The sequence below is a fragment of the Danio rerio genome, chromosome 21 (genome assembly GCF_049306965.1).
Source record: "Danio rerio strain Tuebingen ecotype United States chromosome 21, GRCz12tu, whole genome shotgun sequence".
NCBI lineage: Eukaryota > Metazoa > Chordata > Actinopteri > Cypriniformes > Danionidae > Danio > Danio rerio.
Window position 1 is genome coordinate 28,585,474 of NC_133196.1, and position 27,943 is coordinate 28,613,416.

Below are 27,943 nucleotides of genomic sequence, written 5' to 3' on the forward strand. Positions count from 1 at the left end.
CAGGGGTCCACATCTCTTCCTGGACTTGCAGTATAGGCCCCAGGGTGCCCTCTGGCCCTCCACCTAAGGGCCCCTGACCCTAGCAAGCTACCCAGGGGTCCACGTCTCTCACTGGACTTGCAGTATAGGCCCCAGGGTGTGCCCTGGCCCTCCACCTAGGGGAATCTGACCCTAGCCAGCTACCCAGGGTACACTTCCCTCCCTGGACTTGCATTAAAGGCCCCAGGGTGCCCCCTTGCCCTCCAACTAGGGGTCTCTGACCCCGGCAAGCTACCCAGGGGTCCACCTCTCTCACTGGACTTGCAGTATAGGCCCCAGGGTGCCCTCTGGCCCTCCACCTAAGGGCCCCTGACCCTAGCAAGCTACCCAGGGGTCCACCTCTCTCCCTGGACTTGCAGTATAGGCCCCAGGGTGCGCCCTGGCCTTCCACCTAGGGGAATCTGACCCTAGCAAGCTACCCAGTGGTCCACTTCCCTCCCTGGACTTCCATTAAAGGCCCATGGGTGCCCACTTGCCCTCCAACTAGGGGTCTCTGACCCCGGCAAGCTACCCAGGGGTCCACCTCTCTCCCTGGTCTTGCAGTGTAGGCCCAAGGGTGCCCCCTGGCACTCCACCTGGGGGCCTCTGACCCCAGCAATTTACCCAGGGGTCCACCTCTCTCCCTGGACTTGCAGTGGAGGCCCCAGGGTGCCCCCTTGCCCTCCACCTAGGTGTCTCTGACCCCAGCAAGCTACCCAGGGGTCCACCTCTCTCCCTGGACTTGCAGTGTAGGCCCCCGGGTGCCCCCTTGCCCTCCACCTAAGGGCCTCTGACCCCAGCAAGCTACCCAGGGGTCCACCTCTCTTCCTGGACTTGCATTATAGGCCCCAGGGTGCCACCTGGCCCTCCACCTAAGGGCCCCTGACCCCAGCAAGCTACCCAGGGGTCCACCTCTCTCCCTGGAGTTGCAGTATAGGCCCCAGGGTGCCCCCTGGCCCTCCATCTAGGTGCCCCTGACCCCAGCAAGCTACCCAGGGTTCTGTGTCTATCCCTGGACTTGCAGTGTAGGCCCCAGAATGCCCCCTGGCCCTCCACCTAGGGGCCTCTGACCCCAGCAAGCTACCCAGGGGTCCACTTCTCTTCCTGGACTTGCAGTATAGGCCCCAGGGTGCCCCTGACCCTCCACCTAAGGGTCCCTGACCCCAGCAAGCTACCCAGGGGTCCACCTCTCTCCCTGGACTTGCAGTATAGGCCCCAGGGTGCGCCCTGGCCTTCCACCTAAGGGAATCTGACCCCAGCAGGCTACCCAGGGTCCACTTCCCTCCCAGGACTTCCATTAAAGGCCCCGGGGTGCCCCCTTGCCCTCCAACTAGGGGTGTCTGACCCCAGCAATCTACCCAGGGGTCCACCTCTCTCCCTGGACTTGCAGTGTAGGCCCAAGGGTGCCCCCTGGCCCTCCACCTGGGGGCCTCTGACCCCAGCAAGCTACCCAGGGGTCCACCTCTCTCCCTGGACTTGCAGTGGAGGCCCCAGAGTGCCCCCTTGCCCTCCACCTAGGGGTCTCTGACCCCAGCAAGCTACCCAGGGGTCCACCTCTCTCCCTGATCTTGCAGTATAGGCCCCAGGGTGCCCCCTGCCCCTCCACCTAGGGGCTTCTGAACCCAGCAAGCTACCCAGGGGTCCACCTCTCTCCCTGGACCAGCAGTATAGGCCATTTTGTGCCTCCTGGCATTCCACCTAGGGGCCTCTGACCCCAGAAAGCTACCTAGGGGTCCACCTCTCTCCCAGGACTTGCAGTGTAGGCCCCAGGGTGCCCCCTTGCCCTCCACCTAAGGGCCCCTGACCCCAGCAAGCTACCCAGGGGTTCATATCTCTTCCTGGACTTGCAGTATAGGCCCCAGGGTGCCCCCTGGTCCTCCACCTACGGGCCCCTGACCCCAGCAAGCTACCCAGGGGTCCACCTCTCTCCCTGGTCATGCAGTGTAGGCCCCAGGGTGCCCCCTTGCCATCCACCTAAGGGATCCTGACCCCAGCAAGCTACCCAGGGGTCCACCTCTCTCCCTGGACTTGCAGTGTAGGCCCCAGGGTGCCCCCTTGCCCTCCACCTAAGGGCCCCCCACCCCAGCAAGCTACTCAGAGGACCAGCTCTCTCCCTGGACTTGCAGTATAGGCCCCAGGGTGCCCCTGGCCCTCCACCTAAGGGCCCATGAGCAAAGCAAACTAACCACGGGTCCACCTCTCTCCCTGGACTTGCAGTATAGGCCCCAGGGTTACCCCTGGCCCTCCACCTTGGGGCCTTTGACCCCAGCAAGCTACCCAGGGGTCCACCTCTCTTCCTGGACTTGCAGTATAGGCCCCAGGGTGCCACCTGTCCCTCCACCTAAGGGCCCCTGACCCCAGCGAGCTACCCAGGGGTCCACCTCTCTCCCTGGACTTGCAGTAAAGGCCCCAGTGTGCCCCTGGCACTGCATTTAGGGGCCTATGACCCCAGCTAGCTACCCAGGGGTCCACCTCTCTCCCTGGACTTGCAGTGTAGGCCCAAGGTAGCCCACTGGCCCTCCTCCTGGGGGCCTCTGACCCCAGCAAGCTACCAAGGGGTCCACCTCTCTTCCTGGACTTGAAGTGTAGGCCACAGGGTGCCCCTATGCCCTCCACCTAAGGGCCCCTGACCCCAGCTAGCTACCCAGGGGTCCACCTCTCTCCCTGGACTTGCAGTATAGGCCCCAGGGTGCACACTGGCCTTCCACCTAGGGGAATCTGACCCCAGCAAGCTACCCAGGGTCCACTTCCCTCCCTGGACTTCCATTAAAGGCCCCAGGGTGCCCCCATGCCCTCCACCTAGGGGTCTCTGACCACAGCAAGCTACCCAGTGGTCCACCTCTCTCGCTGGTCTTGCAGTATAGGCCCCAGGGTGCCCCCTGGCCCTCCTCCTAGGGCCACCTTACCCCAGCAAGCTACCCAGGGGTCCATCTCTCTCCCTGGACTTGCAGTATAGGCCCCAGGGTGCCCCCTTGCACCCCACCTAGGGGCTTTTGACCCCAGCAAGCTACCCAGAGAACCAGCTCTCTCCCTGGACTTGCAGTATAGGCCCCAGGGTGCCCCTGGCCCTCCACGTAAGGGCCCATTAGCCCAGCAAACTAACCAGGGGTCCACCTCTCTCCCTGGATTTGACGTATAGGCACCAGGGTTACCCCTGGCCCTCCATCTAGGTGCCCCTGACCCCAGCAAGCTACCCAGGGTCCATGTCTATCCCTGGACTTGCAGTGTAGGCCCCAGGATGCCCCCTGGCCCTCTACCTAGGGGCCTCTGACCCCAGCAAGGTACCCAGGGGTCCACCTCTCTTCCTGGAATTGCATTATAGGCCCCAGGGTGCCACCTGGCCCTCCACCTAAGGGCCCCTGACCCCAGCAAGCTACCCAGGGGTCCACCTCTCTCCCTGGACTTGCAGTGTGGGCCCCAAGGTGCACCCTGGCCTTCCACCTAGGGGAATCTGACCCCAGCAAGCTACCCAGGGTCCACTTCCCTACCTGGACTTCCGTTAAAGGCCCCAGGGTGCCCCCTTGCCCTACACCTAGGGGTCTCTGACCACAGCAGGCTACCCAGTGGTCCACCTCTCTCCCTGGTCTTGCAGTATAGGCCCCAGGGTGCCCTCTTGAACCCCACCTAGGGGCTTCTGACCCCGGCAAGCTACCCATTGGTCCACCTCTCTCCCTGGACTTGCAGTGTAGGCCCAAGGGTGCCCCCTGGCACTCCACCTGGGGGCCTCTGACCCCAGCAAGCTACCCAGGGGTCCACCTCTCTCCCTGGACTTGCAGTATAGGCCCCAGGGTGCCCCTGGCACTCCACTTAGGGGCCTCTGACCCCAGCAAGCTACCCAGGGGTCCACCTCTCTTCCTGGACTTGCATTATAGGCTCCAGGGTGCCACCTGGCCCTCCACCTAAGGGCCCCTGACCCCAGCAAGCTACCCAGGGGTCCACCTCTCTCCCAGGACTTGCAGTATAGGCCCCAGGGTGCCCCTGGCACTCCACTTAGGGGCCTCTGACCCCAGCAAGCTGCCCAGGGGTCCACATCTCTTCCTGGACTTGCAGTATAGGCCCCAGGGTGCCCCCTGGCCCTCCACCTAAGGGCCCCTGACCCCAGCAAGCTACCCAGGGGTCCACCTCTCTACCTGGACTTGCAGTGTAGGCCCCAGGGTGCCCCCTTGACCTCCACCTAAGGGCCCCTGACCCCAGCAAGCTACCCAGGGGTCCACCTCTCTCCTTGGACTTGCAGTATAGGCCACAGGGTGCCCCCTTGCACCCCACCTAGGGGCTTCTGTCCCCAGCAAGCTACCCAGGGGTCCACCTCTCTCCCTGGACTTGCAGTGTAGGCCCAAGGGTGCCCCCTGGCACTCCACCTGGGGGCCTCTGACCCCAGCAAGCTACCCAGGGGTCCACCTCTCTCCCTGGACTTGCAGTGGAGGCCCCAGGGTGCCCCCTTGCCCTCCACGTAGGGGTCTCTGACCCCAGCAAGCTACCCAGGGGTCCACCTCTTTCCCTGATCTTGCAGTATAGGCCCCAGGGTGCCCCCTGGCCGTCCACCTAAGGGCCCCTGACCCCAGCAAGCTACCCAGGGGTCCACCTCTCTTCCTGGACTTGCAGTATAGGCCACAGGGTGCTCCCTATCCCTCCACCTAGGAGCCCCTGACCCCAGCAAGCTACCCAGGGTCTATTTCCTCTCCCTAGACTTCTAGTAAAGGCCCCAGGGTGCCCTCTTGCCCTCCACCAAGGGGTCTCTGACCCCAGCAAGCTACCCAGGGGTCCACCTCTCTCCCTGATCTTGCAGTATAGGCCCCAGGGTGTCCCCTTGCACTACACCTAGGAGTCTCTGACCCCAGCAAGCTACCCAGGGGTCCACCTCTCTCCCTGGACTTGCAGTAGAGGCCCCAGTGTGCCCCTGGCACTCCATTTAGGGGCCAATGACCCCAGCTAGCTACCCAGGGGTCCACCTCTCTCCCTGGACTTGCAGTTTAGGCCCAAGGGAGCCCCCTGGCCCTCCACCTGGGGGCCTCTGACCCCAGCAAGCTACCAAGGGGTCCACCTCTTTCCCTGGACTTGAAGTGTAGGCCACAGGGTGCCCCCATGCCCTCCACCTAAGGGCCCCTGACCCCAGCAAGCTACCCAGGGGTCCACCTCTCTCCCTGGACTTGCAGTATAGGCCCCAGGGTGCACACTGGCCTTCCACCTAGGGGAATCTGACCCCAGCAAGCTACCCAGAGAACCAGCTCTCTCCCTGGACATGCAGTATAGGCCCCAGGGTGCCCCTGGCCCTCCACGTAATGGCCCATGAGCCCACCAAACTAACCAGGGGTCCACCTCTCTCCCTGGACTTGCAGTATAGGCCCCAGGGTTACCCTTGGCCCTCCATCTAGGTGCCCCTGACCCCAGCAAGCTACCCAGGGGTCCGTGTCTATCCCTGGACTTGCAGTGTAGGCCCCAGGATGCCCCCTGGCCCTCCACCTAGGGGCCTCTTACCCCAGCAAGGTACCCAGGGGTCCACCTCTCTTCCTGGAATTGCATTATAGGCCCCAGGGTGCCACCTGGCCCTCCACCTAAGGGCCCCTCAACCCCAGCAAGCTACCCAGGGGTCCACCTCTCTCCCTGGACTTGCAGTATAGGCCCCAGGGTGCCCCTGGCACTCCACTTAGGGGCCTATGACCCCAGCAAGCTACCCAGGGGTCCACATCTCTTCCTGGACTTGCAGTATAGGCCCCAGGGTGCCCCCTGGCCCTCCACCTAAGGGCCCCTGACTCTAGCAAGCTACCCAGGGGTCCACCTCTCTCCCTAGACTTGCAGTATAGGCCCCAGAGATACCCCTAACCTTCCACCTAGGGGAATCTGACCCTAGCAAGCTACCCAGGGTCCACTTCCCTCCCTGGACTTCCATTAAAGGCCCCAGGGTTTCCCCTTGCCCTCCAACTAGGGGTCTCTTACCCCGGCAAGCTACCCAGGGGTCCACCTCTCTCCCTGGACTTGCAGTGTAGGCCCAAGGGTGCCCCCTGGCACTCCACCTGGGGGCCTCTGACCCCAGCAATTTAACCAGGGGTCCACCTCTCTCCCTAGACTTGCAGTATAGGCCCCAGGGTGCCCCCTTGCACCCCACCTAGGGGCTTCTGACCCCAGCAAGCTACCCAGAGGACCAGCTCTCTCCCTGGACTTGTAGTATAGGCCCCAGGGTGTCCCTGGCCCTCCACGTAAGGGCCCATGAGCCTAGCAAACTAACAAGGGGTCCACCTCTCTCCCTGGACTTGCAGTATAGGCCCCAGGGTGCCCCCTGGTCCTCCACCTACGGGCCCCTGATCCCAGCAAGCTACCCAGGGGTCCACCTCTCTCCCTGGACATGCAGTGTAGGCCCCAGGGTGCCCCCTTGCCCTCCACCTAAGGGATCCTGACCCCAGCAAGCTACCCAGGGGTCCACCTCTCTCCCTGGACTTGCAGTGTAGGCCCCAGGGTGCCCCCTTGCCGTCCACCTAAGGGCCCCCCACCCCAGCAAGCTACTCAGAGGACCAGCTCTCTCCCTGGACTAGCAGTATAGGCCCATGGGTGCCCCTGGCCCTCCACCTAAGGGACCATGAGCCCAGCAAACTAACCAGGGGTCCACCTCTCTCCCTGGACTTGCAGTACAGGCCCCAGGGTTACCCCTGGCCCTCCACCTAGGGGCCTCCGACCCCAGCAAGCTACCCAGGGGTCCACCTCTCTTCCTGGACTTGCAGTATAGGCCCCAGGGTGCCACCTGGCCATCCACCTTAGGGCCCCTTACCCCAGCAAGCTACCCAGGGGTCCACATCTCTCCCTGGACTTGCAGTATAGGCCCCAGTGTGCCCCTGGCACTCCATTTAGGGGCCTATGAGCCCAGCTAGCTACCCAGGGGTCCACCTCTCTCCCTGGACTTGCAGTGTAGGCCCAAGGGAGCCCCCTTGCGCTCCACCTGGGGGCCTCTGACCCCTGCAAGCTACCAAGGGGTCCACCTCTCTCCCTGGACTTGAAGTGTAGGCCACAGGGTGCCCCCATGCCCTCCACCTAAGGGCCCCTGACCCCAGCAAGCTACCCAGGGGTCCACCTCTCTCCCTGGACTTGCAGTTTAGGCCCCAGGGTGCACACTGGCCTTCCACCTAGGGGAATCTGACCCCAGCAAGCTACCCAGGGTCCACTTCCCTCCCTGGACTTCCATTAAAGGCCCCAGGGTGCCCCCTTGCCCTCCACCTAGGGGTCTCTGACCACAGCAAGCTACCCAGTGGTCCACCTTTCTCGCTGGTCTTGCAGTATAGGCCCCAGGGTGCCCCCTGGCCCTCCTCCTAGGGCCACCTTAACCCAGCAAGCTACCCAGGGGTCCACCTCTCTCCCTGGACTTGCAGTATAGGCCCCAGGGTGCACTTTGCACCCCACCTAGGGGCTTTTGACCCCAGCAAGCTACCCAGAGAACCAGCTCTCTCCCTGGACTTGCAGTATAGGCCCCAGGGTGCCCCTGGCCCTCCACGTAAGGGCCCATGAGCCCAGCAAACTAACCAGGGGTCCACCTCTCTCCCTGGACTTGCAGTATAGGCCCCAGGGTTACCCCTGGCCCTCCATCTAGGTGCCCCAGACCCCAGCAAGCTACCTAGGGGTCCGTGTCTATTCCTGGACTTGCAGTGTAGGCCCCAGGATGCCCCCTGGCCCTCCACCTAGGGGCTTCTGACCCCAGCAAGGTACCCAGGGGTCCACCTCTCTCCCTGGACTTGCAGTATAGGCCCCAGGGTGCCCCTGGCACTTCACTTAGGGGCTTATGACCCCAGCAAGCTACCCAGGGGTCCACATCTCTTCCTGGACTTGCAGTATAGGCCCCAGGGTGCCCCCTGGCCCTCCACCTAAGGGCCCCTGACCCTAGCAAGCTACCCAGGGGTCCACCTCTCTCCCTGGACTTGCAGTATAGGCCCCAGGGTGCGCCCTGGCCTTCCACCTAGAGGAATCTGACCCTAGCAAGCTACCCAGGGTCCACTTCCCTCCCTGGACTTCCATTAAAGGCCCCAGGGTTTCCCCTTGCCCTCCAACTAGGGGTCTCTGACCCCGGCAAGCTACCCAGGGGTCCACCTCTCTCCCTGGACTTGCAGTGTAGGCCCAAGGGTGCCCCCTGGCACTCCACCTGGGGGCCTCTGACCCCAGCAATTTACCCAGGTGTCCACCTCTCTCCCTGGACTTGCAGTGGAGGACCCAGGGTGCCCCCTTGCCCTCCACCTAGGGGTCTCTGACCCCAGCAAGCTACACAGGGGTCCACCTCTCTCCCTGGACTTGCAGTGTAGGCCCCAGCGTGCCCCCTTGCCATCCACCTAAGGGCCCCTGACCCCAGCAAGCTACCCAGGGGTCCACCTCTCTCCCTGGACTTGCAGTGTAGGCCCCAGGGTGCCCCCTTGCCCTCCACCTAAGGGCCCCTGACCCCAGCAAGCTACCCAGGGGTCCACCTCTCTCCCTGGACTTGCAGTGGAGGCCCCAGGGTGCCCCCTTGCCCTCCACCTAGGGGTCTCTGACCCCAGCAAGCTACCCAGGGGTCCACCTCTCTCCCTGGACTTGCAGTGTAGGCCCCCGGGTGCCCCCTTGCCCTCCAACTAAGGGCCCCTGACCCCAGCAAGCTACCCAGGGGTCCACCTCTCTCCCTGGTCTTGCAGTATAGGCCCCAGGGTGCCCCCTGGCCCTCTTCCTAGGGGCCCCTTACCCCAGCAAGCTACCCAGGCGTCCACCTCTCTCCCTGGACTTGCAGTATAGGCCCCAGGGTGCCCCCTTGCACCCCACCTAGGGGCTTCTGATCCCAGCAAGCTACCCAGAGGACCAGCTCTCTCCCTGGACTTGTAGTATAGGCCCCAGGGTGTCCCTGGCCCTCCACGTAAGGGCCCATGAGCCCAGCAAACTAACCAGGGGTCCACCTCTCTCCCTGGACTTGCAGTATAGGCCCCAGGGTTACCCCTGGCCCTCCATCTAGGTGCCCCTGACCCCAGCAAGCTAGCAAGCTACCCAGGGTTCCGTGTCTATCCCTGGACTTGCAGTGTAGGCCCCAGGATGCCCCCTGGCCTTCCACCTAGGGGCCTCTGACCCCAGCAAGCTACCCAGGGGTCCACCTCTCTTCCTGGACTTGCATTATAGGCCCCAGGGTGCCACCTGGCCTTCCACCTAAGGGCCTCTGACCCCAGCAAGCTACCCAGGGGTCCACCTCTCTCCCTGGACTTGCAGTATAGGCCCCAGGGTGCCCCCTTGCACCCCACCTAGGGGCTTTTGACCCCAGCAAGCTACCCAGAGAACCAGCTCTCTCCCTGGACTTGCAGTATAGGCCCCAGGGTGCCCCTGGCCCTCCACGTAAGGGCCCATGAGCCCAGCAAACTAACCAGGGGTCCACCTGTCTCCCTGGACTTGCAGTATAGGCCCCAGGGTTACCCCTGGCCCTCCATCTAGGTGCCCCTGACCCCAGCAAGCTACCCAGGGGTCCGTGTCTATCCCTGGACTTGCAGTGTAGGCCCCAGGATGCCCCCTGGCCCTCCACCTAGGGGCCTCTGACCCCAGCAAGGTACCCAGGGGTCCACCTCTCTTCCTGGACTTGCATTATAGGCCCCAGGGTGCCACCTGGCCCTCCACCTAAGGGCCCCTGATCCTAGCAAGCTACCCAGGGGTCCACCTCTCTCCCTGGACTTGCAGTAGAGGCCCAAGGGTGCCCCCTTGCCCTCCACCTAAGGGTCTCTGACCACAGCAAGCTACCCAGTGGTCCACCTCTCTCCCTGGTCTTGCAGTATAGGCCCCAGGGTGCCCCCTGGCCCTCCTCCTAGGGCCACCTTACCCCAGCAAGCTACCAAGGGGTCCACCTCTCTCCCTGGACTTGCAGTATAGGCCCCAGGGTGCCCCCTTGCACCCCACTTAGGGGATTTTGACCCCAGCAAGCTACCCAGAGAACCAGCTCTCTCCCTGGACTTGCAGTATAGGCCCCAGGGTGCCCCTGGCCCTCCACGTAAGGGCCCATGAGCCCAGCAAACTAACCAGGGGTCCACCTCTCTCCCTGGACTTGCATTATAGGCCCCAGGATGCCACCTGGCCCTCCACCTAAGGGCCCCTGATCCCAGCAAGCTACCCAGGGGTCCACCTCTCTCCCTGGACTTGCAGTGGAGGCCCCAGGGTGCCCCCTTGCCCTCCACCTAGGGGTAGCTGACCCCAGCAAGCTACCCAGGGGACCACCTCTCTCCCTGATCTTGCAGTATAGGCCCCAGGGTGCCCCCTGCCCCTCCACCTAGGGGCTTCTGAACCCAGCAAGCTACCCAGGGGTCCACCTCTCTCCCTGGACCAGCAGTATAGGCCCCATTGTACCTCCTGGCACTACACCTAGGGGCCTCTGACCCCAGCAAGCTACCCAGGGGTCCACCTCTCTCTCTGGACTTGCAGTGTAGGCCCCAGGGTGCCCCCTGGCCCTCCACCTAAGGGCCCCTGACCCCAGCAAGCTACCCATGGGTCCACCTCTCTCCCTGGACTTGCAGTATAGGCCCCAGGGTGCCCCTGGCACTCCACTTAGGGGCCTCTGACCCCGGCAAGCTACCCAGGGGTCCACATCTCTTCCTGGACTTGCAGTATAGGCCCCAGGGTGCCCCTGGCCCTCCACCTAAGGGTCCCTGACCCCAGCAAGCTACCCAGGGGTCCACCTCTCTCCCTGGACTTGCAGTATAGGCCCCAGGGTGCGCCCTGGCCTTCCACCTAAGGGAATCTGACCCCAGCAGGCTACCCAGGGTCCACTTCCCTCCCTGGACTTCCATTAAAGGCCCCAGGGTGCCCCCTTGCCCTCCAACTAGGGGTCTCTGACCCCAGCAAGTTACCCAGGGGTCCACCTCTCTCCCTGGACTTGCAGTGTAGGCCCAAGGGTGCCCCCTGGCCCTCCACCTGGGGGCCTCTGATCCCAGCAAGCTACCCAGGGGTCCACCTCTCTCCCTGGACTTGCAGTGGAGGCCCCAGAGTGCCCCCTTGCCCTCCACCTAGGGATATCTGACCCCAGCAAGCTACCCAGGGGTCCACCTCTCTCCCTGATCTTGCAGTATAGGCCCCAGGGTGCCCCCTGGCCCTCCACCTAGGGGCTTCTGAACCCAGCAAGCTACCCAGGGGTCCACCTCTCTCTCTGGACCAGCAGTATAGGCCATATTGTGCCTCCTGGCCCTCCACCTAGGGGCCTCAGACCCCAGCAAGCTAACCAGGGGTCCACCTCTCTCCCTGGACTTGCAGTGTAGGCCCCAGGGTGCCCCCTTGCCCTCCACCTAAGGGTCTCTGACCCCAGCAAGCTACCCAGGGGTCCACCTCTCTCCCTGGACTTGCAGTGTAGGCCCCAGGGTGCCCCCTTGCCCTCCACCTAAGGGCCCCTGACCCCAGCAAGCTACCCAGGGGTCCAAATCTCTTCCTGGACTTGCAGTATAGGCCCCAGGGTGCCCCCTGGCCCTCCACCTAAGGGCCCCTGACCCCAGCAAGCTACCCAGGGGTCCACCTCTCTCCCTGGACATGCAGTGTAGGCCCCAGGGTGCCCCCTTGCCCTCCACCTAAGGGATCCTGACCCCAGCAAGATACCCAGGGGTCCACCTCTCTCCCTGGACTTGCAGTGTAGGCCCCAGGGTGCCCAGTTGCCCTCCACCTAAGGGCCCCCCACCCCAGCAAGCTACCCAGAGGACCAGCTCTCTCCCTGGACTTGCAGTATAGGCCCCAGGGTGCCCCCTTGACCTCCACCTAAGGGCCCATGAGTCCAGCAAACTAACCAGGGGTCCACCTCTCTCCCTGGACTTGCATTATAGGCCCCAGGGTTACCCCTGGCCCTCCATCTAGGTGCCCCTGACCCCATCAAGCTACCCAGGGGTCCATGTCTATCCCTGGACTTGCAGTGTAGGCCCCAGGATGCCCCCTGGTCCTCCACCTAGGGGCCTCTGACCCCAGCAAGCTACCCAGGGGTCCACCTCTCTTCCTGGACTTGCAGTATAGGCCCCAGGGTGCCCCCTTGCCCTCCACCTAAGGGCCCCTGACCCCAGCAAGCTACCCAGGGGTCCACCTCTCTCCCTGGACATGCAGTGTAGGCCCCAGGGTGCCCCCTTGCCCTCCACCTAAGGGATCCTGACCCCAGCAAGATACCCAGGGGTCCACCTCTCTCCCTGGACTTGCAGTGTAGGCCCCAGGGTGCCCCCTTGCCCTCCACCTAAGGGCCCCCCACCCCAGCAAGCTACCCAGAGGACCAGCTCTCTCCCTGGACTTGCAGTATAGGCCCCAGGGTGCCCCCTTGACCTCCACCTAAGGGCCCATGAGTCCAGCAAACTAACCAGGGGTCCACCTCTCTCCCTGGACTTGCATTATAGGCCCCAGGGTTACCCCTGGCCCTCCATCTAGGTGCCCCTGACCCCATCAAGCTACCCAGGGGTCCATGTCTATCCCTGGACTTGCAGTGTAGGCCCCAGGATGCCCCCTGGTCCTCCACCTAGGGGCCTCTGACCCCAGCAAGCTACCCAGGGGTCCACCTCTCTTCCTGGACTTGCAGTATAGGCCCCAGGGTGCCACCTGGCCCTCCACCTAAGGTCCCCTGACCCCAGCAAGCTACCCAGGGGTCCAACTCTCTCCCTGGTCTTGCAGTATAGGCCCCAGTGTGCCCCTGGTACTCCATTTAGGGGCCTATGACCCCAGCTAGCTACCCAGGGGTCCACCTCTCTCCCTGGACTTGCTGTGTAGGCCCAAGGGAGCCCCCTGGCCCTCCACCTGGGGGCCTCTGACCCCAGCAAGCTACCAAGGGGTCCACCTCTCTCCCTGGACTTGAAGTGTAGGCCCCAGGGTGCCCCCTTGCCCTCCATCTAAGGGCCCCTGACCCCAGCAAGCTACCCAGGGGTCCACCTCTCTCCCTGGACTTGCAGTATAGGCCCCAGGGTGCACACTGGCCTTCCACCTAGGGGAATCTGACCCCAGCAAGCTACCCAGAGTCCACTTCCCTCCCTGGACTTCCATTAAAGGCCCCAGGGAGCCCCCTTGCCCTCCACCTAGGGTTCTCTGACCACAGCAAGCTACCCAGTGGTCCACCTCTCTCCCTGGTCTTGCATTATAGGCCCCAGGGTGCCCCCTTGCACCCCACCTAGGGGCTTTTGACCCCAGTAAGCTACCCAGAGAATCAGCTCTCTCCCTGGACTTGCAGTATAGGCCCCAGGGTGCCCCTGGCCCTCCACGTAAGGGCCCATGAGCCCAGCAAACTAACCAGGGGTCCACCTCTCTCCCTTGACTTGCAGTATAGGCCCCAGGGTTACCCCTGGCCCTCCATCTAGGTGCCCCTGACCCCAGCAAGCTACCCAGGGGTCCGTGTCTATCTCTGGACTTGCAGTGTAGGCCCCAGGATGCCCCCTGGCCCTCCACCTAGGGGCCTCTGACCCCAGCAAGCTACCCAGGGGTCCACCTCTCTTCCTGGACTTGCATTATAGGCACCAGGGTGCCACCTGGCCCTCCACCTAAGGGCCCCTGACCCCAGCAAGCTACCCAGGGGTCCACCTCTCTCCCTGGACTTGCAGTATAGGCGCCAGGGTGCCCCTGGCACTCCACTTAGGGGCCTATGACCCCAGCAAGCTACCCAGGGGTCCACATCTCTTCCTGGACTTGCAGTATAGGCCCCAGGGTGCCCTCTGGCCCTCCACCTAAGGGCCCCTGACCCTAGCAAGCTACCCAGGGGTCCACGTCTCTCACTGGACTTGCAGTATAGGCCCCAGGGTGTGCCCTGGCCCTCCACCTAGGGGAATCTGACCCTAGCCAGCTACCCAGGGTACACTTCCCTCCCTGGACTTGCATTAAAGGCCCCAGGGTGCCCCCTTGCCCTCCAACTAGGGGTCTCTGACCCCGGCAAGCTACCCAGGGGTCCACCTCTCTCACTGGACTTGCAGTATAGGCCCCAGGGTGCCCTCTGGCCCTCCACCTAAGGGCCCCTGACCCTAGCAAGCTAACCAGGGGTCCACCTCTCTCCCTGGACTTGCAGTATAGGCCCCAGGGTGCGCCCTGGCCTTCCACCTAGGGGAATCTGACCCTAGCAAGCTACCCAGTGGTCCACTTCCCTCCCTGGACTTCCATTAAAGGCCCATGGGTGCCCACTTGCCCTCCAACTAGGGGTCTCTGACCCCGGCAAGCTACCCAGGGGTCCACCTCTCTCCCTGGTCTTGCAGTGTAGGCCCAAGGGTGCCCCCTGGCACTCCACCTGGGGGCCTCTGACCCCAGCAATTTACCCAGGGGTCCACCTCTCTCCCTGGACTTGCAGTGGAGGCCCCAGGGTGCCCCCTTGCCCTCCACCTAGGTGTCTCTGACCCCAGCAAGCTACCCAGGGGTCCACCTCTCTCCCTGGACTTGCAGTGTAGGCCCCCGGGTGCCCCCTTGCCCTCCACCTAAGGGCCTCTGACCCCAGCAAGCTACCCAGGGGTCCACCTCTCTTCCTGGACTTGCATTATAGGCCCCAGGGTGCCACCTGGCCCTCCACCTAAGGGCCCCTGACCCCAGCAAGCTACCCAGGGGTCCACCTCTCTCCCTGGAGTTGCAGTATAGGCCCCAGGGTGCCCCCTGGCCCTCCATCTAGGTGCCCCTGACCCCAGCAAGCTACCCAGGGTTCTGTGTCTATCCCTGGACTTGCAGTGTAGGCCCCAGAATGCCCCCTGGCCCTCCACCTAGGGGCCTCTGACCCCAGCAAGCTACCCAGGGGTCCACCTCTCTTCCTGGACTTGCATTATAGGCTCCAGGGTGCCACCTGGCCCTCCACCTAAGGGCCCCTGACCCCAGCAAGCTACCCAGGGGTCCACTTCTCTTCCTGGACTTGCAGTATAGGCCCCAGGGTGCCCCTGACCCTCCACCTAAGGGTCCCTGACCCCAGCAAGCTACCCAGGGGTCCACCTCTCTCCCTGGACTTGCAGTATAGGCCCCAGGGTGCGCCCTGGCCTTCCACCTAAGGGAATCTGACCCCAGCAGGCTACCCAGGGTCCACTTCCCTCCCAGGACTTCCATTAAAGGCCCCGGGGTGCCCCCTTGCCCTCCAACTAGGGGTGTCTGACCCCAGCAATCTACCCAGGGGTCCACCTCTCTCCCTGGACTTGCAGTGTAGGCCCAAGGGTGCCCCCTGGCCCTCCACCTGGGGGCCTCTGACCCCAGCAAGCTACCCAGGGGTCCACCTCTCTCCCTGGACTTGCAGTGGAGGCCCCAGAGTGCCCCCTTGCCCTCCACCTAGGGGTCTCTGACCCCAGCAAGCTACCCAGGGGTCCACCTCTCTCCCTGATCTTGCAGTATAGGCCCCAGGGTGCCCCCTGCCCCTCCACCTAGGGGCTTCTGAACCCAGCAAGCTACCCAGGGGTCCACCTCTCTCCCTGGACCAGCAGTATAGGCCATTTTGTGCCTCCTGGCATTCCACCTAGGGGCCTCTGACCCCAGAAAGCTACCTAGGGGTCCACCTCTCTCCCAGGACTTGCAGTGTAGGCCCCAGGGTGCCCCCTTGCCCTCCACCTAAGGGCCCCTGACCCCAGCAAGCTACCCAGGGGTTCATATCTCTTCCTGGACTTGCAGTATAGGCCCCAGGGTGCCCCCTGGTCCTCCACCTACGGGCCCCTGACCCCAGCAAGCTACCCAGGGGTCCACCTCTCTCCCTGGTCATGCAGTGTAGGCCCCAGGGTGCCCCCTTGCCATCCACCTAAGGGATCCTGACCCCAGCAAGCTACCCAGGGGTCCACCTCTCTCCCTGGACTTGCAGTGTAGGCCCCAGGGTGCCCCCTTGCCCTCCACCTAAGGGCCCCCCACCCCAGCAAGCTACTCAGAGGACCAGCTCTCTCCCTGGACTTGCAGTATAGGCCCCAGGGTGCCCCTGGCCCTCCACCTAAGGGCCCATGAGCAAAGCAAACTAACCACGGGTCCACCTCTCTCCCTGGACTTGCAGTATAGGCCCCAGGGTTACCCCTGGCCCTCCACCTTGGGGCCTTTGACCCCAGCAAGCTACCCAGGGGTCCACCTCTCTTCCTGGACTTGCAGTATAGGCCCCAGGGTGCCACCTGTCCCTCCACCTAAGGGCCCCTGACCCCAGCGAGCTACCCAGGGGTCCACCTCTCTCCCTGGACTTGCAGTAAAGGCCCCAGTGTGCCCCTGGCACTGCATTTAGGGGCCTATGACCCCAGCTAGCTACCCAGGGGTCCACCTCTCTCCCTGGACTTGCAGTGTAGGCCCAAGGTAGCCCACTGGCCCTCCTCCTGGGGGCCTCTGACCCCAGCAAGCTACCAAGGGGTCCACCTCTCTTCCTGGACTTGAAGTGTAGGCCACAGGGTGCCCCTATGCCCTCCACCTAAGGGCCCCTGACCCCAGCTAGCTACCCAGGGGTCCACCTCTCTCCCTGGACTTGCAGTATAGGCCCCAGGGTGCACACTGGCCTTCCACCTAGGGGAATCTGACCCCAGCAAGCTACCCAGGGTCCACTTCCCTCCCTGGACTTCCATTAAAGGCCCCAGGGTGCCCCCATGCCCTCCACCTAGGGGTCTCTGACCACAGCAAGCTACCCAGTGGTCCACCTCTCTCGCTGGTCTTGCAGTATAGGCCCCAGGGTGCCCCCTGGCCCTCCTCCTAGGGCCACCTTACCCCAGCAAGCTACCCAGGGGTCCATCTCTCTCCCTGGACTTGCAGTATAGGCCCCAGGGTGCCCCCTTGCACCCCACCTAGGGGCTTTTGACCCCAGCAAGCTACCCAGAGAACCAGCTCTCTCCCTGGACTTGCAGTATAGGCCCCAGGGTGCCCCTGGCCCTCCACGTAAGGGCCCATTAGCCCAGCAAACTAACCAGGGGTCCACCTCTCTCCCTGGATTTGACGTATAGGCACCAGGGTTACCACTGGCCCTCCATCTAGGTGCCCCTGACCCCAGCAAGCTACCCAGGGTCCATGTCTATCCCTGGACTTGCAGTGTAGGCCCCAGGATGCCCCCTGGCCCTCTACCTAGGGGCCTCTGACCCCAGCAAGGTACCCAGGGGTCCACCTCTCTTCCTGGAATTGCATTATAGGCCCCAGGGTGCCACCTGGCCCTCCACCTAAGGGCCCCTGACCCCAGCAAGCTACCCAGGGGTCCACCTCTCTCCCTGGACTTGCAGTGTGGGCCCCAAGGTGCACCCTGGCCTTCCACCTAGGGGAATCTGACCCCAGCAAGCTACCCAGGGTCCACTTCCCTACCTGGACTTCCGTTAAAGGCCCCAGGGTGCCCCCTTGCCCTACACCTAGGGGTCTCTGACCACAGCAGGCTACCCAGTGGTCCACCTCTCTCCCTGGTCTTGCAGTATAGGCCCCAGGGTGCCCTCTTGAACCCCACCTAGGGGCTTCTGACCCCGGCAAGCTACCCATTGGTCCACCTCTCTCCCTGGACTTGCAGTGTAGGCCCAAGGGTGCCCCCTGGCACTCCACCTGGGGGCCTCTGACCCCAGCAAGCTACCCAGGGGTCCACCTCTCTCCCTGGACTTGCAGTATAGGCCCCAGGGTGCCCCTGGCACTCCACTTAGGGGCCTCTGACCCCAGCAAGCTACCCAGGGGTCCACCTCTCTTCCTGGACTTGCATTATAGGCTCCAGGGTGCCACCTGGCCCTCCACCTAAGGGCCCCTGACCCCAGCAAGCTACCCAGGGGTCCACCTCTCTCCCAGGACTTGCAGTATAGGCCCCAGGGTGCCCCTGGCACTCCACTTAGGGGCCTCTGACCCCAGCAAGCTGCCCAGGGGTCCACATGTCTTCCTGGACTTGCAGTATAGGCCCCAGGGTGCCCCCTGGCCCTCCACCTAAGGGCCTCTGACCCCAGCAAGCTACCCAGGGGTCCACCTCTCTCCCTGGACTTGCAGTGGAGGCCCCAGGGTGCCCCCTTGCCCTCCACCTAGGGGTCTCTGACCCCAGCAAGCTACCCAGGGGTCCACCTCTTTCCCTGATCTTGCAGTATAGGCCCCAGGGTGCCCCCTGGCCGTCCACCTAAGGGCCCCTGACCCCAGCAAGCTACCCAGGGGTCCACCTCTCTTCCTGGACTTGCAGTATAGGCCACAGGGTGCTCCCTATCCCTCCATCTAGGAGCCCCTGACCCCAGCAAGCTACCCAGGGTCTATTTCCTCTCCCTAGACTTCTAGTAAAGGCCCCAGGGTGCCCTCTTGCCCTCCACCAAGGGGTCTCTGACCCCAGCAAGCTACCCAGGGGTCCACCTCTCTCCCTGATCTTGCAGTATAGGCCCCAGGGTGTCCCCTTGCACTACACCTAGGAGTCTCTGACCCCAGCAAGCTACCCAGGGGTCCACCTCTCTCCCTGGACTTGCAGTATAGGCCCCAGTGTGCCCCTGGCACTCCATTTAGGGGCCAATGACCCCAGCTAGCTACCCAGGGGTCCACCTCTCTCCCTGGACTTGCAGTTTAGGCCCAAGGGAGCCCCCTGGCCCTCCACCTGGGGGCCTCTGACCCCAGCAAGCTACCAAGGGGTCCACCTCTTTCCCTGGACTTGAAGTGTAGGCCACAGGGTGCCCCCATGCCCTCCACCTAAGGGCCCCTGACCCCAGCAAGCTACCCAGGGGTCCACCTCTCTCCCTGGACTTGCAGTATAGGCCCCAGGGTGCACACTGGCCTTCCACCTAGGGGAATCTGACCCCAGCAAGCTACCCAGAGAACCAGCTCTCTCCCTGGACATGCAGTATAGGCCCCAGGGTGCCCCTGGCCCTCCACGTAATGGCCCATGAGCCCACCAAACTAACCAGGGGTCCACCTCTCTCCCTGGACTTGCAGTATAGGCCCCAGGGTTACCCTTGGCCCTCCATCTAGGTGCCCCTGACCCCAGCAAGCTACCCAGGGGTCCGTGTCTATCCCTGGACTTGCAGTGTAGGCCCCAGGATGCCCCCTGGCCCTCCACCTAGGGGCCTCTTACCCCAGCAAGGTACCCAGGGGTCCACCTCTCTTCCTGGAATTGCATTATAGGCCCCAGGGTGCCACATGGCCCTCCACCTAAGGGCCCCTAAACCCCAGCAAGCTACCCAGGGGTCCACCTCTCTCCCTGGACTTGCAGTATAGGCCCCAGGGTGCCCCTGGCACTCCACTTAGGGGCCTATGACCCCAGCAAGCTACCCAGGGGTCCACATCTCTTCCTGGACTTGCAGTATAGGCCCCAGGGTGCCCCCTGGCCCTCCACCTAAGGGCCCCTGACTCTAGCAAGCTACCCAGGGGTCCACCTCTCTCCCTAGACTTGCAGTATAGGCCCCAGAGATACCCCTAACCTTCCACCTAGGGGAATCTGACCCTAGCAAGCTACCCAGGGTCCACTTCCCTCCCTGGACTTCCATTAAAGGCCCCAGGGTTTCCCCTTGCCCTCCAACTAGGGGTCTCTTACCCCGGCAAGCTACCCAGGGGTCCACCTCTCTCCCTGGACTTGCAGTGTAGGCCCAAGGGTGCCCCCTGGCACTCCACCTGGGGGCCTCTGACCCCAGCAATTTAACCAGGGGTCCACCTCTCTCCCTAGACTTGCAGTATAGGCCCCAGGGTGCCCCCTTGCACCCCACCTAGGGGCTTCTGACCCCAGCAAGCTACCCAGAGGACCAGCTCTCTCCCTGGACTTGTAGTATAGGCCCCAGGGTGTCCCTGGCCCTCCACGTAAGGGCCCATGAGCCCAGCAAACTAACAAGGGGTCCACCTCTCTCCCTGGACTTGCAGTATAGGCCCCAGGGTGCCCCCTGGTCCTCCACCTACGGGCCCCTGATCCCAGCAAGCTACCCAGGGGTCCACCTCTCTCCCTGGACATGCAGTGTAGGCCCCAGGGTGCCCCCTTGCCCTCCACCTAAGGGATCCTGACCCCAGCAAGCTACCCAGGGGTCCACCTCTCTCCCTGGACTTGCAGTGTAGGCCCCAGGGTGCCCCCTTGCCGTCCACCTAAGGGCCCCCCACCCCAGCAAGCTACTCAGAGGACCAGCTCTCTCCCTGGACTAGCAGTATAGGCCCATGGGTGCCCCTGGCCCTCCACCTAAGGGACCATGAGCCCAGCAAACTAACCAGGGGTCCACCTCTCTCCCTGGACTTGCAGTACAGGCCCCAGGGTTACCCCTGGCCCTCCACCTAGGGGCCTCCGACCCCAGCAAGCTACCCAGGGGTCCACCTCTCTTCCTGGACTTGCAGTATAGGCCCCAGGGTGCCACCTGGCCATCCACCTTAGGGCCCCTTACCCCAGCAAGCTACCCAGGGGTCCACATCTCTCCCTGGACTTGCAGTATAGGCCCCAGTGTGCCCCTGGCACTCCATTTAGGGGCCTATGAGCCCAGCTAGCTACCCAGGGGTCCACCTCTCTCCCTGGACTTGCAGTGTAGGCCCAAGGGAGCCCCCTGGCGCTCCACCTGGGGGCCTCTGACCCCTGCAAGCTACCAAGGGGTCCACCTCTCTCCCTGGACTTGAAGTGTAGGCCACAGGGTGCCCCCATGCCCTCCACCTAAGGGCCCCTGACCCCAGCAAGCTACCCAGGGGTCCACCTCTCTCCCTGGACTTGCAGTTTAGGCCCCAGGGTGCACACTGGCCTTCCACCTAGGGGAATCTGACCCCAGCAAGCTACCCAGGGTCCACTTCCCTCCCTGGACTTCCATTAAAGGCCCCAGGGTGCCCCCTTGCCCTCCACCTAGGGGTCTCTGACCACAGCAAGCTACCCAGTGGTCCACCTTTCTCGCTGGTCTTGCAGTATAGGCCCCAGGGTGCCCCCTGGCCCTCCTCCTAGGGCCACCTTAACCCAGCAAGCTACCCAGGGGTCCACCTCTCTCCCTGGACTTGCAGTATAGGCCCCAGGGTGCACTTTGCACCCCACCTAGGGGCTTTTGACCCCAGCAAGCTACCCAGAGAACCAGCTCTCTCCCTGGACTTGCAGTATAGGCCCCAGGGTGCCCCTGGCCCTCCACGTAAGGGCCCATGAGCCCAGCAAACTAACCAGGGGTCCACCTCTCTCCCTGGACTTGCAGTATAGGCCCCAGGGTTACCCCTGGCCCTCCATCTAGGTGCCCCAGACCCCAGCAAGCTACCTAGGGGTCCGTGTCTATCCCTGGACTTGCAGTGTAGGCCCCAGGATGCCCCCTGGCCCTCCACCTAGGGGCTTCTGACCCCAGCAAGGTACCCAGGGGTCCACCTCTCTCCCTGGACTTGCAGTATAGGCCCCAGGGTGCCCCTGGCACTTCACTTAGGGGCTTATGACCCCAGCAAGCTACCCAGGGGTCCACATCTCTTCCTGGACTTGCAGTATAGGCCCCAGGGTGCCCCCTGGCCCTCCACCTAAGGGCCCCTGACCCTAGCAAGCTACCCAGGGGTCCACCTCTCTCCCTGGACTTGCAGTATAGGCCCCAGGGTGCGCCCTGGCCTTCCACCTAGAGGAATCTGACCCTAGCAAGCTACCCAGGGTCCACTTCCCTCCCTGGACTTCCATTAAAGGCCCCAGGGTTTCCCCTTGCCCTCCAACTAGGGGTCTCTGACCCCGGCAAGCTACCCAGGGGTCCACCTCTCTCCCTGGACTTGCAGTGTAGGCCCAAGGGTGCCCCCTGGCACTCCACCTGGGGGCCTCTGACCCCAGCAATTTACCCAGGTGTCCACCTCTCTCCCTGGACTTGCAGTGGAGGACCCAGGGTGCCCCCTTGCCCTCCACCTAGGGGTCTCTGACCCCAGCAAGCTACACAGGGGTCCACCTCTCTCCCTGGACTTGCAGTGTAGGCCCCAGCGTGCCCCCTTGCCATCCACCTAAGGGCCCCTGACCCCAGCAAGCTACCCAGGGGTCCACCTCTCTCCCTGGACTTGCAGTGTAGGCCCCAGGGTGCCCCCTTGCCCTCCACCTAAGGGCCCCTGACCCCAGCAAGCTACCCAGGGGTCCACCTCTCTCCCTGGACTTGCAGTGGAGGCCCCAGGGTGCCCCCTTGCCCTCCACCTAGGGGTCTCTGACCCCAGCAAGCTACCCAGGGGTCCACCTCTCTCCCTGGACTTGCAGTGTAGGCCCCCGGGTGCCCCCTTGCCCTCCAACTAAGGGCCCCTGACCCCAGCAAGCTACCCAGGGGTCCACCTCTCTCCCTGGTCTTGCAGTATAGGCCCCAGGGTGCCCCCTGGCCCTCTTCCTAGGGGCCCCTTACCCCAGCAAGCTACCCAGGCGTCCACCTCTCTCCCTGGACTTGCAGTATAGGCCCCAGGGTGCCCCCTTGCACCCCACCTAGGGGCTTCTGATCCCAGCAAGCTACCCAGAGGACCAGCTCTCTCCCTGGACTTGTAGTATAGGCCCCAGGGTGTCCCTGGCCCTCCACGTAAGGGCCCATGAGCCCAGCAAACTAACCAGGGGTCCACCTCTCTCCCTGGACTTGCAGTATAGGCCCCAGGGTTACCCCTGGCCCTCCATCTAGGTGCCCCTGACCCCAGCAAGCTAGCAAGCTACCCAGGGTTCCGTGTCTATCCCTGGACTTGCAGTGTAGGCCCCAGGATGCCCCCTGGCCTTCCACCTAGGGGCCTCTGACCCCAGCAAGCTACCCAGGGGTCCACCTCTCTCCCTGGACTTGCAGTATAGGCCCCAGGGTGCCCCTGGCACTCCACTTAGGGGCCTCTGACCCCAGCAAGCTACCCAGGGGTCCACCTCTCTTCCTGGACTTGCATTATAGGCCCCAGGGTGCCACCTGGCCTTCCTCCTAAGGGCCTCTGACCCCAGCAAGCTACCCAGGGGTCCACCTCTCTCCCTGGACTTGCAGTATAGGCCCCAGGGTGCCCCCTTGCACCCCACCTAGGGGCTTTTGACCCCAGCAAGCTACCCAGAGAACCAGCTCTCTCCCTGGACTTGCAGTATAGGCCCCAGGGTGCCCCTGGCCCTCCACGTAAGGGCCCATGAGCCCAGCAAACTAACCAGGGGTCCACCTGTCTCCCTGGACTTGCAGTATAGGCCCCAGGGTTACCCCTGGCCCTCCATCTAGGTGCCCCTGACCCCAGCAAGCTACCCAGGGGTCCGTGTCTATCCCTGGACTTGCAGTGTAGGCCCCAGGATGCCCCCTGGCCCTCCACCTAGGGGCCTCTGACCCCAGCAAGGTACCCAGGGGTCCACCTCTCTTCCTGGACTTGCATTATAGGCCCCAGGGTGCCACCTGGCCCTCCACCTAAGGGCCCCTGATCCCAGCAAGCTACCCAGGGGTCCACCTCTCTCCCTGGACTTGCAGTAGAGGCCCAAGGGTGCCCCCTTGCCCTCCACCTAAGGGTCTCTGACCACAGCAAGCTACCCAGTGGTCCACCTCTCTCCCTGGTCTTGCAGTATAGGCCCCAGGGTGCCCCCTGGCCCTCCTCCTAGGGCCACCTTACCCCAGCAAGCTACCAAGGGGTCCACCTCTCTCCCTGGACTTGCAGTATAGGCCCCAGGGTGCCCCCTTGCACCCCACTTAGGGGATTTTGACCCCAGCAAGCTACCCAGAGAACCAGCTCTCTCCCTGGACTTGCAGTATAGGCCCCAGGGTGCCCCTGGCCCTCCACGTAAGGGCCCATGAGCCCAGCAAACTAACCAGGGGTCCACCTCTCTCCCTGGACTTGCATTATAGGCCCCAGGATGCCACCTGGCCCTCCACCTAAGGGCCCCTGATCCCAGCAAGCTACCCAGGGGTCCACCTCTCTCCCTGGACTTGCAGTGGAGGCCCCAGGGTGCCCCCTTGCCCTCCACCTAGGGGTAGCTGACCCCAGCAAGCTACCCAGGGGACCACCTCTCTCCCTGATCTTGCAGTATAGGCCCCAGGGTGCCCCCTGCCCCTCCACCTAGGGGCTTCTGAACCCAGCAAGCTACCCAGGGGTCCACCTCTCTCCCTGGACCAGCAGTATAGGCCCCATTGTACCTCCTGGCACTACACCTAGGGGCCTCTGACCCCAGCAAGCTACCCAGGGGTCCACCTCTCTCTCTGGACTTGCAGTGTAGGCCCCAGGGTGCCCCCTGGCCCTCCACCTAAGGGCCCCTGACCCCAGCAAGCTACCCATGGGTCCACCTCTCTCCCTGGACTTGCAGTATAGGCCCCAGGGTGCCCCTGGCACTCCACTTAGGGGCCTCTGACCCCGGCAAGCTACCCAGGGGTCCACATCTCTTCCTGGACTTGCAGTATAGGCCCCAGGGTGCCCCTGGCCCTCCACCTAAGGGTCCCTGACCCCAGCAAGCTACCCAGGGGTCCACCTCTCTCCCTGGACTTGCAGTATAGGCCCCAGGGTGCGCCCTGGCCTTCCACCTAAGGGAATCTGACCCCAGCAGGCTACCCAGGGTCCACTTCCCTCCCTGGACTTCCATTAAAGGCCCCAGGGTGCCCCCTTGCCCTCCAACTAGGGGTCTCTGACCCCAGCAAGTTACCCAGGGGTCCACCTCTCTCCCTGGACTTGCAGTGTAGGCCCAAGGGTGCCCCCTGGCCCTCCACCTGGGGGCCTCTGATCCCAGCAAGCTACCCAGGGGTCCACCTCTCTCCCTGGACTTGCAGTGGAGGCCCCAGAGTGCCCCCTTGCCCTCCACCTAGGGATATCTGACCCCAGCAAGCTACCCAGGGGTCCACCTCTCTCCCTGATCTTGCAGTATAGGCCCCAGGGTGCCCCCTGGCCCTCCACCTAGGGGCTTCTGAACCCAGCAAGCTACCCAGGGGTCCACCTCTCTCTCTGGACCAGCAGTATAGGCCATATTGTGCCTCCTGGCCCTCCACCTAGGGGCCTCAGACCCCAGCAAGCTAACCAGGGGTCCACCTCTCTCCCTGGACTTGCAGTGTAGGCCCCCGGGTGCCCCCTTGCCCTCCACCTAAGGGTCTCTGACCCCAGCAAGCTACCCAGGGGTCCACCTCTCTCCCTGGACTTGCAGTGTAGGCCCCAGGGTGCCCCCTTGCCCTCCACCTAAGGGCCCCTGACCCCAGCAAGCTACCCAGGGGTCCAAATCTCTTCCTGGACTTGCAGTATAGGCCCCAGGGTGCCCCCTGGCCCTCCACCTAAGGGCCCCTGACCCCAGCAAGCTACCCAGGGGTCCACCTCTCTCCCTGGACATGCAGTGTAGGCCCCAGGGTGCCCCCTTGCCCTCCACCTAAGGGATCCTGACCCCAGCAAGATACCCAGGGGTCCACCTCTCTCCCTGGACTTGCAGTGTAGGCCCCAGGGTGCCCAGTTGCCCTCCACCTAAGGGCCCCCCACCCCAGCAAGCTACCCAGAGGACCAGCTCTCTCCCTGGACTTGCAGTATAGGCCCCAGGGTGCCCCCTTGACCTCCACCTAAGGGCCCATGAGTCCAGCAAACTAACCAGGGGTCCACCTCTCTCCCTGGACTTGCATTATAGGCCCCAGGGTTACCCCTGGCCCTCCATCTAGGTGCCCCTGACCCCATCAAGCTACCCAGGGGTCCATGTCTATCCCTGGACTTGCAGTGTAGGCCCCAGGATGCCCCCTGGTCCTCCACCTAGGGGCCTCTGACCCCAGCAAGCTACCCAGGGGTCCACCTCTCTTCCTGGACTTGCAGTATAGGCCCCAGGGTGCCCCCTTGCCCTCCACCTAAGGGCCCCTGACCCCAGCAAGCTACCCAGGGGTCCACCTCTCTCCCTGGACATGCAGTGTAGGCCCCAGGGTGCCCCCTTGCCCTCCACCTAAGGGATCCTGACCCCAGCAAGATACCCAGGGGTCCACCTCTCTCCCTGGACTTGCAGTGTAGGCCCCAGGGTGCCCCCTTGCCCTCCACCTAAGGGCCCCCCACCCCAGCAAGCTACCCAGAGGACCAGCTCTCTCCCTGGACTTGCAGTATAGGCCCCAGGGTGCCCCCTTGACCTCCACCTAAGGGCCCATGAGTCCAGCAAACTAACCAGGGGTCCACCTCTCTCCCTGGACTTGCATTATAGGCCCCAGGGTTACCCCTGGCCCTCCATCTAGGTGCCCCTGACCCCATCAAGCTACCCAGGGGTCCATGTCTATCCCTGGACTTGCAGTGTAGGCCCCAGGATGCCCCCTGGTCCTCCACCTAGGGGCCTCTGACCCCAGCAAGCTACCCAGGGGTCCACCTCTCTTCCTGGACTTGCAGTATAGGCCCCAGGGTGCCACCTGGCCCTCCACCTAAGGTCCCCTGACCCCAGCAAGCTACCCAGGGGTCCAACTCTCTCCCTGGTCTTGCAGTATAGGCCCCAGTGTGCCCCTGGTACTCCATTTAGGGGCCTATGACCCCAGCTAGCTACCCAGGGGTCCACCTCTCTCCCTGGACTTGCTGTGTAGGCCCAAGGGAGCCCCCTGGCCCTCCACCTGAGGGCCTCTGACCCCAGCAAGCTACCAAGGGGTCCACCTCTCTCCCTGGACTTGAAGTGTAGGCCCCAGGGTGCCCCCTTGCCCTCCATCTAAGGGCCCCTGACCCCAGCAAGCTACCCAGGGGTCCACCTCTCTCCCTGGACTTGCAGTATAGGCCCCAGGGTGCACACTGGCCTTCCACCTATGGGAATCTGACCCCAGCAAGCTACCCAGAGTCCACTTCCCTCCCTGGACTTCCATTAAAGGCCCCAGGGAGCCCCCTTGCCCTCCACCTAGGGTTCTCTGACCACAGCAAGCTACCCAGTGGTCCACCTCTCTCCCTGGTCTTGCATTATAGGCCCCAGGGTGCCCCCTGGCCCTCCTCCTAGGGGCCCCTTACCCCTGCAAGCTACCCAGGGGTCCACCCCTCTCCCTGGACTTGCAGTATAGGCCCCAGGGTGCCCCCTTGCACCCCACCTAGGGGCTTTTGACCCCAGTAAGCTACCCAGAGAATCAGCTCTCTCCCTGGACTTGCAGTATAGGCCCCAGGGTGCCCCTGGCCCTCCACGTAAGGGCCCATGAGCCCAGCAAACTAACCAGGGGTCCACCTCTCTCCCTTGACTTGCAGTATAGGCCCCAGGGTTACCCCTGGCCCTCCATCTAGGTGCCCCTGACCCCAGCAAGCTACCCAGGGGTCCGTGTCTATCTCTGGACTTGCAGTGTAGGCCCCAGGATGCCCCCTGGCCCTCCACCTAGGGGCCTCTGACCCCAGCAAGCTACCCAGGGGTCCACCTCTCTTCCTGGACTTGCATTATAGGCACCAGGGTGCCACCTGGCCCTCCACCTAAGGGCCCCTGACCCCAGCAAGCTACCAAGGGGTCCACCTCTCTCCCTGGACTTGCAGTATAGGCGCCAGGGTGCCCCTGGCACTCCACTTAGGGGCCTATGACCCCAGCAAGCTACCCAGGGGTCCACATCTCTTCCTGGACTTGCAGTATAGGCCCCAGGGTGCCCTCTGGCCCTCCACCTAAGGGCCCCTGACCCTAGCAAGCTACCCAGGGGTCCACGTCTCTCACTGGACTTGCAGTATAGGCCCCAGGGTGTGCCCTGGCCCTCCACCTAGGGGAATCTGACCCTAGCCAGCTACCCAGGGTACACTTCCCTCCCTGGACTTGCATTAAAGGCCCCAGGGTGCCCCCTTGCCCTCCAACTAGGGGTCTCTGACCCCGGCAAGCTACCCAGGGGTCCACCTCTCTCACTGGACTTGCAGTATAGGCCCCAGGGTGCCCTCTGGCCCTCCACCTAAGGGCCCCTGACCCTAGCAAGCTACCCAGGGGTCCACCTCTCTCCCTGGACTTGCAGTATAGGCCCCAAGGTGCGCCCTGGCCTTCCACCTAGGGGAATCTGACCCTAGCAAGCTACCCAGTGGTCCACTTCCCTCCCTGGAATTCCATTAAAGGCCCATGGGTGCCCACTTGCCCTCCAACTAGGGGTCTCTGACCCCGGCAAGCTACCCAGGGGTCCACCTCTCTCCCTGGTCTTGCAGTGTAGGCCCAAGGGTGCCCCCTGGCACTCCACCTGGGGGCCTCTGACCCCAGCAATTTACCCAGGGGTCCACCTCTCTCCCTGGACTTGCAGTGGAGGCCCCAGGGTGCCCCCTTGCCCTCCACCTAGGTGTCTCTGACCCCAGCAAGCTACCCAGGGGTCCACCTCTCTCCCTGGAC